This window comes from Wyeomyia smithii, chromosome 3, assembly GCF_029784165.1.
Source record: "Wyeomyia smithii strain HCP4-BCI-WySm-NY-G18 chromosome 3, ASM2978416v1, whole genome shotgun sequence".
In the NCBI taxonomy this organism is placed as follows: domain Eukaryota; kingdom Metazoa; phylum Arthropoda; class Insecta; order Diptera; family Culicidae; genus Wyeomyia; species Wyeomyia smithii.
In genome coordinates, this window is record NC_073696.1 from 221,294,552 (window position 1) to 221,310,600 (window position 16,049).

The following is a 16,049-nucleotide window of genomic DNA, read 5'->3' on the forward strand; positions in this document are numbered from 1 at the left end:
TGGAAATTAGATGTCGCAGAAAGTTTAGAAAATTTCAAACAAAACCCAGCTACCCTCCTTAACAGAGATCAGGGTAATCATTTCTCTTGGCTTTTTAAATTTCTACCGAAAGTGATAGAATTAAATAGTGAAAGTGAATAAAAAGTGAAAAGTGTAGTGAAAATTTTTCTATCAAGACGCTCGAACATAAGTGAATAAATTTGAACATGGCATCCAAGCCTTTTGAGCCAAATAAGTTTTTGGGGTTGAGGAAGAAAATAGCAAGAATTCATAAAGACATAGCTTTTCTAAAGCAATGTGTCAAATATCGACTGACTCCCAAAAGTCATGAGATTAAAATTAGAACTTCAACTCCTCCTTTTCTCATTAAGAAGATGGAATTGGAATGGATAGAAATAGTATAAAACTTCTTTATAGTAAATTAATTCAGTCACTTTAGAGTGCTACTCCCTTCATTTAAAACTGGCCAAAGAGTTTCCCTTTGGGTTCCCAGAATTCCTAACCAAAGTAAAAGTTGCAGAACAGTGTGAGGGGGAAAGAAAACGAAAATTGGGTGCAAAAAAGATCAACCAGTTGTTTTTACGAAATAAGAGTAGTAAAGTGACAACTAAGATAAAATATATAGAAAATTTTGTGGTCAATCGATCTTCGTGTGAATTCTCACAACAGCAACAAATCTTTTGAACAAAGGCCTCAACTTTGCTGTTTCTTCTAAACCAAATGTTGAACAGGCAATCATTGATATTGAAAGTGGGATGGGCAGTTGCAATTTTTCCACCGCACAAATTAGTGAAGTGCGCACATCCTTCTTCGATAATTTAAAAAAATGTCCACGTCTTGTAAATAATAGCACAGACTTACAGACAATCAAAGAATTATGTAATAAACCTGTCTTTTATTTAAAAGCTGATAAGGGGAATAAAATTGTTATTTTGAACAAAAATGATTACGATCAACAAATGTTGGAGAAAATTAATAATGGCCCATACAGGCAACAGAGAGTCAACCCTCTTACCGACATGGTGAAAAACTTTGAAAAAACTATCAAAGAATGCCAACCTATTTTTGGTGACGCTTTGAAAAATCTTCGTGTTTCGAACCCTTCTCTTCCTAGAATAAAGGGTCTCCCTAAAGTACATAAACCTGGTAATGAATTGAGAGAAATCGTTTCTGCGGTGGGGGCACCAACAAAAAATTTGCAAAATGGTTAGTCAAGGAATTTCAATCAATGCCGAAAAAATTTCCTAGTCGATCTGTTAAGAGCACAGGAGTTTTTGTTGAAAATTTAAAATCATCGGGGGGCATCAACACTGGCGAGATAATGGTTTCTTTTGATGTCACAGCACTTTTTCCGAGTGTTCCAGTGAAAGAAGCTATAAATCTTTTGGAAGATTGGCTTCTTTCCCAACAATGTGACAACCCTTGGAAAACTAAAGTACGCAGTTACTTGAAGTTAACTCGACTTTGCATGGAAGACAATTATTTTTCATTTCGTGGGAAATTTTACAAACAAACAAAAGGAGCACCGATGGGGAATCCTCTTTCACCTTTCTTATGTGAGCTTTTTATGGCACATTTGGAAAATAAACTAAATGAAAAAGACTGCTTACCAGATCGTTGGTGGAGGTATGTTGATGATATTTTTTGTATTTTACAACAGGGGGACTTGGAAAGTTTTTTGGGAATTTTGAATGGTCTTCATAAAAATATCCAGTTCACTTTGGAAATTGAACAAAACAACAGGCTTCCATTTTTAGATGTAGTCGTTGTTATAAACTCCAACCACTTTGAATTCGAAATCTTTAGGAAACCCACACATACTAAGCGGGTAATACCTAACACTTCTAACCACTCCTCCCAGCATAAAATGGCTTCTTTCCACCATATGATCCACCGTATAGAATCTTTGCCTCTCAGTAATGAAGGTAAGAAAAACGAAATGGAATATATTTTTGATATTGGTGAGCAGAATGGATATAACAGAAGAACCATACAAGCCATTTATGACAAAAAGAAACGAATCCAACATAGGAAATCTCACACAACACTCACTCCGCTAACAGAAGATCGGAAAAGAGTCGTGGTTGAATATGACGTCAGTTTCACTCGTCAACTTCGTAAAAAATTTAGAAAATTTGGTATCGATATTATCTACAGTAGTAGAAATAATCGAATGAAAACAAAGTTGGGGTCTACTAAAGACACTATTGACAAATTACATAGGGCGGGTGTTTATAAAGTTGCATGTCCACATTGTGATAAAGTTTACATTGGCCAAACAAAAAGAAATTTAGACATCCGGTTTAAGGAACATACTTCAGAACTTGTAAAGGCTAAGAAAGACCCAGAAAAAGGAATAACCCACCATTTCAGATCCAAAATAGCCGAACATATATTTCATGAAGATCACGCTATGACTACCGACAACATTAGTCTAGTTCGATCAGTAACATCCCCTTGGAAATTAGATGTCGCAGAAAGTTTAGAAATTTTCAAACAAAACCCAGCTACCCTCCTTAACAGAGATCAGGGTAATCATTTCTCTGGGCATTTTAAATTTCTACCGAAAACTCCCCGACAAGGCAAGTATTACCAGGCCGCACATTTCTCTACCTAACTCAAGTTGTTTACGTTTTTTGAGTTAAAATTTGCCCCAGTCGTTTACCTAATTAGGTATAAAATTCTTGGGGTTTCGCTATTTTCTCCACAGTCCAAATAAGCACTGACGAAGGCACTATGTCAGTGCCGAAATACGTATTTGCAAGTGAAAAGTGATAGAATTAAATAGTGAAAGTGAATAAAAAGTGAAAAGTGTAGTGATTCAAATCTCGTTGGCTCACCCGAGCCGTTACGCTCCACTCCGGAGGGTCCAAATGTCTCGGCATAAATTAATCCTAATTACATAAGCGACGAACACATCTTCCTCCGCCGTATTAGCACCTACATCCGGAACGGGTCAAAATCGTGCCCAACTATTACGGACTACGATGACTGGATCGTACCTAAACAGACGAGTTGCCCCTACACGAGTGGTGCATACCGCCAGCACAGGTGCTAACTGGGCACTTAAAACGGAGATGGACGAGTTGCTGGATTATGTCAAAATAAACTACTTCTTGTGCAATTCGGGTGACGAGCCCCACCATTAAACCCCGCATGCCTTTTTGACACGCGCTCTTCGTAAGGTTTTGCTAGTTTATAGTATAAACATTTTGAGGAGGATGATTCGAGGAAGCATCTATGTACGTGTGAAAGCTGCGATGCACTGCAAACCTTGACTGTAATAGTTCGGGCTTATTATTTGACATTTTTTGATAGGCCAAGCTTCGGGTGGGCGGGTGCACTTATCTAACCTGACCGCGATGGATTATTTAAGTTAAATGGCATGCAAATGCGGGTTTCATTTGATCAACAAATTTACGTGGGAAGCGCAAATTTGTGTGAAGATGGTCAAAGCTTGTTTTGTGCGGTAAGTAGATTGGGGTCAGGGTCGAAATGATGTTCATAGAAGATATTAGCCAAACGCTTTTTTTGTTTAATTAGCAAAAATTCTTAAATAGCAGAAAATGCGCCAGCGTCGTATAAGTCATTCATTACAGCCCGAATAATATAACTAAGTTGCAGAAATTTACAAATGCTGGAAGATGTTAAATTTCACATATAGGTATATAAATACAAATAGTGAACAAATTGGTTCTCTAATTCATTGGTTTCAAATTTCGGTAGAGTAGAATATAGTAGAATAGAATAGAATAGAATAGAACAGAATAGAGTAGAGTAGAGTAGGTCCTGAATTTAAATTGTGTCTCACGTATGTTCATAAATCGTCATTTTATTCTTATGTTTCCCGATTCCGGTAAAACCAATTTACTGATCAATCCGAACTTAATCTAAGTTGAAGAAACTACATATAATCAATAATCATCAACATTGGAATAGGACACAAACTACAAAAACATAAAAGATTATGAGCAGTCCCTTTCAACAAAAATTGCCATGTAGCCGGGCGGTTTTTGTTTTTCCTGAACAGCACGTTTACCGAAATAAAGCATGACACAGTCTTCTGGCTAGCAGAAAGTGATGAAAGGGATGACGCAACCTATGTCACGGCTAACCAAAGGTGCTTAGCGGGTTCCCATAGTTTAGGCTATCTACATATACAGACGTTTTAGTCGATATGCCTCTTTAATCTTTGGGCTTTTCACCATTCGGTCGTTCGTCTAACGCTATGCTAACCTGGTTCCCTAAAGACAGCATTTTGTCATTCGGGTTAAAGACGTACATTGTTGTCACCGATTAAACGATTATGAAAACTAACTTCAAGTTACATTATTTTGCTCGTTCTCTGGCTTAGAAATGCTTCACCCAGTAACATACTTCTTCAATAATTTCTTCCCTCCAACGTGCGTTGACACCAGACATTGTTCAGAATTATGCAACCGCGTTTCATCATTTTCATTCCAATCCTACCCCACTGATTGTCGCGAAATTTTCCTTTCGTGCAAAAGTCGCGCATTGATTTTCTCACGCAGCAAATCATCCATCTCGACCTTTTGTAACCCTTATCGGCGTGGGGAACACCTTTTGATGGTGTCTCTTTTTACAGCCATTGATTAAACAGACGGTATTTGAATAGAGTTAATGGCTAATCTCGAGTAGCTTTCCACGAGAGAAACCAGACACTCGTAGATTTATGGGCTCTGGTCATAGCCCGGCTGTGCCCAAGGCAGCCGACGATGATTCCCATCAGAGAAGCGATCAGAACACCACAATGTTCCGGGGTCCATCATTCAGTGCAGCTCAAAAGTTCCCGCCACGAACTAATTTAATCATGGTCTCAATGGAATCCCCAACCGAACCGGTGCTAATCGATTGCTCACTTCAGTTGGAAGCGGCGCGAAAAAGCTACGGGGCGGGAAAGATTTATTGAATTTCACAGTCTGTTGCCATTTTTCTATGGGACCACCATGATTTATGCGGACGACTTTTAGCGACAATTATGAAAGTACTTTTTCGGTTAGACTATAAGGAAATGTCATCTTCGGTGTTGGTGAACCGGTTTTGCAGTTTTTTTAGTACACATTAGCAGTCTGTTTCGTAGGGCATTAAACGGGCAAAACCCTACGGTCGCGTGTAAGATGTCAAAGTTCGTGTAATTTGGCCTGGCAATGCGTTTTTTTTTGCAGTTTGTAATAACTATCATCGACAGTTATTCAACAATTGCGACATTGGAGATGAAATAACCTAACTGTAAGGAGTATTTTACTACAGACATTTTTTAATGTTTACCTACGTAGTATATTGAAATACACTTACGACGTAATTTACGCTAACTCACATGTCATGTTTTCTCTGCCTTCTAATAAAGTTTTTATAGGACCAACTGAAATAGTTCCATGCTGCAGTCGTTCCAATAAAAAGACAGTTCTAATCCACAGTTGTAGATTTTATTACAATTCAGAAGCTATAGGTGAACATGATTTACCATATCTTAGGACGAATCGATAGCACGAGGTGCGTGATTTACCATATCATAGGACGAATCGATAGCATACTGCTTGCAGGTGTTAATTTCATTGACACCTTTCAATAGCTTTTGATGCATTTTAACGCAAGGTTAGCTGGTAAACCATATTGCATGATAACATAACGTCTAATAAATTGTTTTTCGAATGTGTGCGAAGTATATTTGAAAAACAAATAGATTTAAATTAATTTAAAGGTCAATTTCTAAAACTTGTTTGACCTCATTTGACTTAGTGTTGTTTCATATTCAAAGTTTTATATGAATTCTGTGCTGAAAATGAGGAACCTTCTTTCTTGTTGGCTGTTAAAATTCTGTGATTTTTTTGTGCTTGAATACACCTAATTTTTTCCATTTATTTTAAATGTATTTAAGAAAATATATTATAACAAGGCATTATCCGCGCCGTTATAACTTGGAGGTTACGAAAAAACTTCATGTCGCATATGTGGCATAGAAAAAAAAGACTTGGAACGGGGCGCAATTTCAACACTCGTCGCTCCAGTCGTTTCTAGTAGAAGCCAAACATGCTGTTAGGAATTAGATTGGAGTTGAGAATTTGGCAATTGATTTGCAATTGAGGTAGATCCTTTCATAATATTAGGCAATCCATTAAAAACAGGAGGTCCGTTGATTTTTCGTTTTGAGTGTACTAAATCTGAACTCTCCTACTCGTGTGTACTTACTCCCCTACTCGCGAGAACGACCATCCGGAATTGTTTCAAGATGCTTTCCCAAGCAACAATTGAAACATAATAAAAAAATAAATTGTGATCATTTGTTGCACTAATGAAATTCCGAGGTTTTAAGAAACAATTTTTGTTACTACGATGAAATTGTAAAGAAACAAGCAACAACTAAAGTTGCATCGCTGATTCAAAAATCTTCACTCCAACAACGTAATTCGCGAGGTTGGATTTGTTGTTGAAACGTGTAAACGGCTTTTGAAAACCTAACCTTCACTGACTAGATCTAGTGGGTGGAGCATATAGGTTGCCAACGTGATGCTGGCGAGATACAAAAAACAAACACACAAAAAAACTTCTAAAAGTTGCTGTCATGTGCTGAAGCCATGTAACAGGAACTTTTGCTCGATTGTTCGCCTTGTATTTGTTTTTGAGATGAGGTTATTTACTGCGTTGTAACTTTTGGGTACTTGGACTAGAAGTCGTCCAAAAAGTGTGGGTCTCTAAAACGAAATGTGATAAATTGCTTTGAATTTCATTATCACGCTGAGGTACTGATGAATTGAAGAAGCAAAATTAAAACTGGTAATGACCATTAGCATGTTAAGGGAAGCAATATTTAAAACTAAGCCATGAACTTGCAAGTGTTTCTACAGCAAACGACGTAAATAGTACAAACGAGAAAAGAGAATAGAAATTGATAACTGGAGATGAATCCTCAAATTTCTGGAAATAATCAAAGATAAATCGCTATACAAACAATCTCTTTCCATTCTGACCATTTGCCATTTTACAATCTACCCACAACGCCATGAAGTTTCTATTGCGCCCTAGTTGCTGCTACGATGCATCTTCGTAGCTGAAATTTCACCATGCAGCATTTACCATGTTGATATCAAATTTCATGCATTAGTTCATACACATTGCGGTTTCATTCTTGAAACTTGTGTTGAAACAACGAAAATGTTGCAATTGGCTCCACCTCCTGCGCTTTTTTTGTCATTGTATATGAAACTGAGATGTAACTGCAACTTAATTTCGCATAAGAATTTGTTGCTGTGATGTACAAAGTTCATAATCGAAACAAATTTTGCTGCTTGGGTTTGCAATGGTTGCAGAGGGACAAAAAAAAGAATATCAGACTACTTTGGCAGCGGTTTGCTTCGGCTGGTTTTGCACTAGACTGCTGTAAAAAACTTACCAAAGCAGTACGATACTTTACACGTTGCGATACATTACATATTCTTCGCCCCACTGTCAGCTGTCGGTGCATGAAGCGAAAACGGGTATATGAAGAAAGCATTTTTGTTTTCGAGCACAGTTATTCAAGCATTCCTCCTAATTGAGTAATTTTAGTCGAGTAATCGCTGAGTATCAATACAAAAGAGTTTTTGCGTGCCGGTGCGCGCTAGCTGTTACTCAGGGGTATGCATTGCAACGCTGTGTCTTCGAGAAAATTGTAGCAGATGATTTTTCTAGCAATTTTATCGAAGATGTCAATTTTATATATCTTATATTTAAAAAGATATAAATAGTTTCATGTTTAATGTTTGATCAAAACCTAATTTTCGACATAACTTTTTTCCAAGATTTTGTACATGTTTTATTACTTCTACAAAGTTGTTAGCCATATAAAAATACATATTATTACTGCACATTTTACCTTGCTATAGTTTAAAATAAAAAAAGTTATTTTCCTATCAATTTTTCTCTGATTAATTTAGGTATAAATTACTCATTCGTGCCAAAAAATACGCAAATAACTCATGTATATGCTGAAATGATATCTGTTCTCCTTCCAAAAGAATAGAGAATCATTTGTTCAACAGAGTGTTTTAGACTGTTCCAATGAAGAAAATTATTTTTCAATTCGTGCTTTTTTAAATAACTTATTTATTTTTGAAGACAGTGTTTTACTATCTTTAGCAAAAATATGGGCCCATAAAAATTGTAAAAAATGTAAAAAAGCATGATAAAAGGTTATAATGAAAAATGTGAGTATTTGATCAAAGTTTTACACATAAAAAATAGAATCGGGCTACCATAACTGAGCAGTTGCTTTTTGAGCGCATTTTCTCGAATGTACGAGACAGCGAGTGACAAATGCTTATGTCTGAATTTAATGATTTTGACGTGGGACTACGTCTTTCTTCACTATACTAAGGTACATTCTGGGAAAACTGGATTGAACATGTAACGTTTTTGGTTGGTGAAATGGAAGATTTTAGATGCTAATAGCGCTCAAACAACTGTTCCGATTTCAATAGTTAATATACCGTTGGAAAGCTAAAACATACAAGATTTGTATAACATGATAATTTTAGTTGCCATTTTCTCATTACTCCGTGAAAATTGGACGTGATCGGCACTGGGGACCATTGGAAGCCGTTGAAAGGGACCATTGGAAGCCGTTTGGATGCTGCCGATAGTAATTTGTGTAGGTATAGTGTGTCGTATACCAAGTGTGTATGCCTGAGTAGCGTTAGCGTGTGTATGTGTGTGTGTAAGTAGCGTATGTATGTGTGTGTGTGAGCGTAGCGTGTGTATGTGTGTGTGTGAGTAGCGTGTGTATGTGTGTGTGTGGAGTAGCGTGTGTGTGTATGTGTGTGTGTGAGTAGCGTGTGTATGTGTGTGTGTATGTGAGTAACGTGTGTATGTATGTGTGTGAGTAGCGTGTGTATGTGTGTGTATGTGTGTGTGTATGAGTAGCGTATGTATGTGTGTGTGTGTGTGTAAGTAGCGTGTGTATGTGTGTATGTATGCATGTATGTATGTATGTATGTATGTATGTATGTATGTATGTATGTATGTATGTATGTATGTATGTATGTATGTATGTATGTATGTATGTATGTATGTTAATGTGAGTGTGTTAATGTGTGTGTGTGTGTGTGTGTGTGTTAATGTGTGTGTGTGTTATTGTGTGTGTATGAGTCTCAATGTGTGTGTATGTGTGTCAATGTGTGTGTGTATGTGTGTCAATGTGTGTGTATGTCTGTCAATGTGTGTGTATGTGTGTCAATGTGTGTGTGAGTAACGTGTGTGTATGTGTGAGCGGCGTGTGTGCGTGTATATGTGTATGTAAGTGTGTATATAAGTGTGTATGTGTATGTAAGTGGTGTGTGGGTGTGTGTATGTGTGTATGTGTGTGTGTAAGTCTAAGTAGCGTGGGTATGTCTGAGGAGCGTGTGCTTGTGAGTTGTGTGTGTATATAGCGTGTGTGTAAAACGTGTATGTGTGTATAACATGTGTGTGCAAAAATGCATTCATCCGAAGAAAATTCATTAATGACAGAATACTTTTATAGGATTGTTGTGTATGGTATTTGTACGTTTGGTGTGTGTTATATACTATGGCTATTGCAGGATTAAATCTTAGCACCCACAATAGTCCCACGTCAAGCCTACGTTTGTGCACTCAAGCACATACCCTTTAACTTTTTTACTTATACTTTAATATAGAAATGATTTTGTCTACGAATATTTGCGGATTTTTTAAACATCTGTTAGGAATTAAATGCATCATTTACTAAATATTTTTAATATCTAAAGTAATATAAGAAATTTTTTTTCCAATAATTAAATATGTGTGTTTTTTATAGCAAATAGCAGAGAATATTAGCTTAGCTTAGCTTAGTTCTGACTGTACATGTCATTTTGTAGACATCGGATTGTGATTGCAGTGCATTTTCTATTATAATTGAAAATCTTTAATATCTGAAAAAATAAAAGAGATTAAAATTTTTTTTTTTCAGTAAATTGTGATTTTTTTATAGCAAATAACAGAAAAAATTAGCTTAGCTTAGCACAACTTAGGTATGACTGTTCATATCAATGGTTGCTTCTCCGTGATGGGTCCGAGATTCTCAAGATGCACAATGAATCAACTGAAAGAACGACTGGGAGTGGTGGTCATTCCTCTCCACTGTGCATCATTCAATGACCCGATTTTTTAGGACGGAGCTGGCCACGTCCTTGCAGTCAGGGATATCGGCGGATTTGTGCAACCGGCACAACTTCTCGTTTAAAAATTTTGATTCTGATGCCAAATACGGTTAAGTTTTATCTCACAAAGACTCGTTTCAAAATTAACAGAAAATCTAAAGTTATAAGTAGATTTAACTTTGCAATTCAAATCCAAAGCATCCTTCAAAAAATGATTGAAAAGAGATGTTTGAATTAGAGGTGGTCGGGTTTCGGGTTTTCAAACCCCGTCGGGTTCGGGTCGGGTTCGGGTTTGTAAATTTTTGAAAGTGTCGGGTTCGGGTTTGAAAATTTTTGAAGGTGTCGGGTACGGATCGGGTTCGGGTCGGGTTCGGGTTTAAAAAAGGCCGGGCTTAGGTTTGAAAACCCGAAGCCCGACAATGTCAAATAAGCATTTTTGTAAGATAATGATGTCTAATTTCATGCTACTGTTAAAATCACTAATATGTAATTGAAATATATTCGAGGCTCAAAGCTTCAGGGCAGCCTCAAATTGGTACAAAAAATCTACCCCTCAAACAAAAACCTCGGGTTCGGGTTTCACAGGTTCGGGTTCGGGTTTCACACAGATAAAATTTTCGGGTTCGGGTCGGGCTCGGGTTTGATCGAAAAAAAGTTTCGGGTTCTTGTCGGGTTCGTGTTTCAACCGAATATGGAAGCAATGGTAGAATGCAATCTTTGCTTTGGTACAGACCAAGTTTTTGTTAGTGGGGTAGGTTTTTAATAAAAAAATGTGACCATGATTGAATAGAGTTATATAACAACGTTACCATCGCAACAGGTCCACAGCAAATAGGTTCTGAGTACTCTAGATTGCACCAAAAAGAACAAAAAACCTAAACTAATCCACCTAGCAGTCAGACCCAGCCTTTCTCATTCAAACTTTTATTTGTTTAAATAGATTTACATGAACGCTTCAATCCAATAAATGTATATTCAATCTTTAGGTTCTAAAATATTGATGTTGTAATCTATACATATAAAAATGCAGTCCGGTTTGTCTGCCTGTCTATCTGTCTGATCCATATAGGCTCGAAAACTACCGAACCGATCGACGTGAAAATTTGTATGTAGGGGTTTTTTGTGCAGATAAAGGTTCCTATGATAGTTTGAGACCCCTCTCTCTTCTGGAAGCGAGGGTTTCCATACAAATGAAACATAAATTTCTGCACAACTAAAGAACAAACCAAGCAAATGAAACCGAATTTGGCATGTGGATGTTTAGAGGGGTAACAAATATATCCATAATAGTTGGACGCCCCTGCCTTTTCTCGAAGGGAGGGGTTCCATACAAATGCAACACAAATTCTTGCATATCTCGAGAACTAATCAACTAAATGGAACCAAATTTGGCAGGTAAATGTTTTTAGTGGTAAAAAATATGTCCATAATATTTTGACACCCCAAACGGAGGGGTGCCATACAAATGAAACACAAATTTCTGCACATTTCGAGAACTAACCGAGCAAATGGAGCCAAATTTAGCATGTGAATGTTTTAGGGGTAACAAATATATCCATAATATTTCGACACCCCTACCTTTTCTGGAAGGGAGGGTTTCCATACAAATGAAACACAAATTTCTGCACATCTCGAGAACTAACCGAGCAAATGGAGCCAAATTTAGCATGTGAATGTTTTAGGGGTAACAAATATGTCCATAATGTTTCGACACCCCTCCCTTTTCTGGGAGGGAGGTTTTCATACAAATGAAATACAAATTTCTGCACATCTCTAGAGCTAACCTACTAAATGGAACCATATTTGACAGGTGGATGTTTTTAGTGGTAACAAATTTGTTCCATAATCTACCTCAGGCAACATTTTGGATTGTAAGATGGCAACTTCCGGTTTCTTGGAAAACAGTCAAAAATGGCCGATTTCCACCCAAAATAATAATATCCGGATCCAGAATGATACACAGGAGCTAAAATCGATCGAAATTGTCTACAAACGCCATAATGAAATCCAGAATGGCGACTTCCGGTTTCGGAAAAACAGCGGCAAACGACCAAATACCACCCAATATGGGTATTTCCGGAACCGTAATGATGCACTGGAGCCACACATCAACTTCAGACAACATTTTGAATTGTAAGATGGCAACTTCCGGTTTTTGGAAAACGGCCCGAAATGGACGATTCCCATTGAATATGAGTATCTCCGGAACCAGAAAGATGGACAGAAGCTAAAAATTGATCACAGACACAATCTTGAATTTCAAGCTGATGACTTCCGGTGTCTGGCAAACAGCCGGAAATGACCAAATACCATTTAATATGAAGGTTTTCGGAACCAGAATTACGCCCAGATGACACAAATTGATTTCACAGGCATTTTTAAGGTCCAAAATGACGACTTTCGGTTTCTGAAAAACAGCCCAAAGTGACCAAATACCACCCAATATGAGTATCTCCGGAGCCAGAATGTTGCAAGAAGTTAAAAATTGACCTCAGACACCATTATAAATTGTAGGAATGACAACTTCTGGTTTCTGAAGTACAACCAAAAATGGCCGATTTCCGTCTAACATGAGTATCTCCGGATCTAGAATGATACACAGCAGCTGAAATCGACCACAGACCCCATTTTGTATTCTAGGTTGGCGACTTCCGGTTCCTGCGAAACAGCCGAAAATGATTGAATAACACCCAATATGGGTTTTTGTTCAACCAGAATGATGCTCAGAGGCCAGAAATTATCTTAAATACCATTTCGAAATCCAAGATGGCGACTACCGGTTTGTGAAAAACAGCCTAAAATAAACAAATACTATCCAATATAAGCATCTCTAGAACCAGAATGATGCAAGGAGCTAACAATTGACCTCAGGCACCATTTCAAATTGCTAAATGGCAACTTCTAGGAAACAATCGAAAATGACCGAATAATACTCAATATGGATATTTCCGTAATCGAGATGATGCATAGAAACCAAACATTGACCCTGGACACCATTTTGAATTTAAAGACGACCACTTTTAGTTTCTGGGAAACAACTAAAATAACTAAATACCTCCCAATATGGGTATTTCCGGTGTTAGCTTGATGCCAGTAAATCTGCTGAAAATGACCGAATACCATCCAATATGATTTTTTTTCAGAATTAAGGCAATGTACAGTAGCCAAAAGTCGAGGATGTTGTCATTTCGATAAAACCAATCATTTTGAACGATTTGTTTTTTGACTTTGATCATATCCTATGGCCGATTCGTCGTGCATTCGCAGATTATAAACACATCGCCAAACTTTGAAACCACGTGTTCAATCATAATTCATCAGTTAACCCTTAACTAGCCCGCTCATCTGACAATAATACTGATCAAATCGGTTTTGTAGTTTCTGAGATAATGAAGTTTCGTGATTTTCACATTTCGGTACATGCAGACGAAGTTACAGTTCGATTACAGTAAAATTCGATAGGGTGTTATGAGGCAGCTAGACTTATTATTTGACACTAATTTTGTGGAAATCGGGTCAGCCATCTCTGAGAAAAGTGAGTGAGTCCAAGTAGTCTTTGGAATATGTTCCTTTTCATAGCTGGATTTCACATTTTTAAACATAACAGGCAAAGTATTAGTCCGATTGCGAAACAAATCAATAGGGTCTTATGGGGCAACTAGACCTTCCATTTGACACTGATTTCATGAAAATCGGTCCAGCCATCTCTGAAAAACATGAGTGAGATTAAACAGTCTTCAGAACACGTTTCTTTTCATAACTTTTGAACCACAAGTTCAATCTTTATAAAACTCAAAAGTTAAGGGTATTTCAGGTAGCCCGTTCATTTGAAACCAAATTTGTTCAAATCGGTTGTGTAGTTTTTGAGATAATGATGTTTCATGATTTTCACATTTTGATTACATAACCTCTAAACTAAAAATCCGATTACAAAAAAATTTAATAGGGTCTTATGGGGCAACAAGACCTTTCATTTGCAATTAATTTCATGAAAATCGGTCCAGCCATCTCTGAGAAAAGTTGAGTGAGAGTAAAAAGCTGCACATACACACACACACACACATACACATACACACACACATACAGAAAATGCTCAGCTCGTCGAGCTGAGTCGAGTGATATATGCCATTCGGCCCTTTGGAGCACTTTTATACTTTCGGTTTTGCAAGTGATTGCTATACCTTTCTAGGAGAAAGGCAAAAACATTTTCCCCTGAAGATGTCACTGAGCAGTGACGAAACGTCGGAAAATGAAAAATAGAATTCGTTCTACTTTTTTTAGACTGCTCTGCCAAAAATACACCTAACGCACATGTAACAATATAGATATGATTATGTACATATAGTGTAGGATTAAAAAAAGGAATTATAATATACATAGAACATGTAAAGAAGATTTTGGTTAATATCCTTTCGTAGCTGAATTTTCTAAAAATTTTGACGCAGAACATGCACATCTACTTCCTTTCCAAAGTCAGATTCCCGCTGACAACCACAAACGTTATCGGCAAAAAGCGGCAACAAATAGGAACAACGAGATGCATGACGATAGACCATTTTACGAACTAATAGATGTCACAGAGCCTGGTGATGTTGATGTTGCTTCTACGTGCGTTATGTCAGTGGTTCCATGCTTTCTATCCAAATTTCATTCATGAATTGAGCTCAGAAACGTCTCGTAAAGTGGTCTCTTCCCGAGTCGAGGAAAACAAAAATAGCTTATTGCAGACGACACTGCAATGCACTGTCAGTGCGACGATAAGATAGAACGTCGAATATTTTTTACTGGATAAGAATGTTCGAATATCACAACATCAGAAATTGGAAACAATTATTTGTATTCATCGCATTGGAATCGATTCATACTCGAACGCCTCCCAAGCCTGCAGTAAGGCGTCATCCACAAATTACGTAAGACTTTTTCCGAAATTTTTCGAATCCCCCTATAAGAAAGCTAAGTCAGAATTTGCGTAGCCCTCCTCCCTCTCACCAACCTTATGTAAGATATATTTTTATACATGAAAAAAAGTTAAAGGGTATGTGCTTGAGTGCACAAACGTAGGCTTGACGTGGGACTATTGTGGGTGTAAAGATTTAATCCTGCAATAGCCATAGTATATAACACACACCAAACGTACAAATACCATACACAACAATCCTATAAAAGTATTCTGTCATTAATGAATTTTCTTCGGATGAATGCATTTTTGCACACACATGTTATACACACATACACGTTTTACACACACGCTATTTACACACACAACTCACAAGCACACGCTCCTCAGACATACCCACGCTACTTAGACTTACACACACACACATACACACTTATATACACACTTACATACACACGCCACTTACACATATACACGCACACACGCCGCTCACACATACACACACGTTACTCACACACACATTGACACACATACACACACACATTGACAGACATACACACACATTGACACACGTACACACACATTGACACACGTACACACACATTGACACACATACACACACATTGAGACTCATACACACACATTAACACACACACATTAACACACACACACACACATTAACACACACACATTAACACACACACACACATTAACACACACACATTAACACACACACACATTAACATACACACATACATACATACATACATACATACATACATACATACATACATACATACATACATACATACATACATACATACATACATACATACATACATACATACATACATACATACATACATACATACATACATACATACATACATACATACATACATACATACATACATACATACATACATACATACATACATACATACATACATACATACATACATACATACATACATACATACATACATACATACATACAT

The 16,049-nt window shown here is 37.2% G+C and overlaps 2 protein-coding genes across 3 annotated transcripts in view; one reads left to right on the forward strand and one right to left on the reverse strand.

Annotated features, from left to right (window-relative positions):
- The window catches only part of LOC129730415 (mucin-2), a 104,216-nt gene that overhangs the window by 76,572 nt on the left and 11,595 nt on the right, over positions 1–16,049 (reverse strand). The gene's annotated exons all lie outside the window — the stretch shown is intronic.
- The window catches only part of LOC129730427 (uncharacterized), a 291,440-nt gene continuing 275,633 nt past the window's right edge, over positions 243–16,049 (forward strand). The window contains exon 1 of the mRNA XM_055689750.1: positions 243–252. The gene's annotated coding sequence lies outside the window, so the exon portion shown is untranslated. The remainder of the gene's footprint in view (positions 253–16,049) is intronic.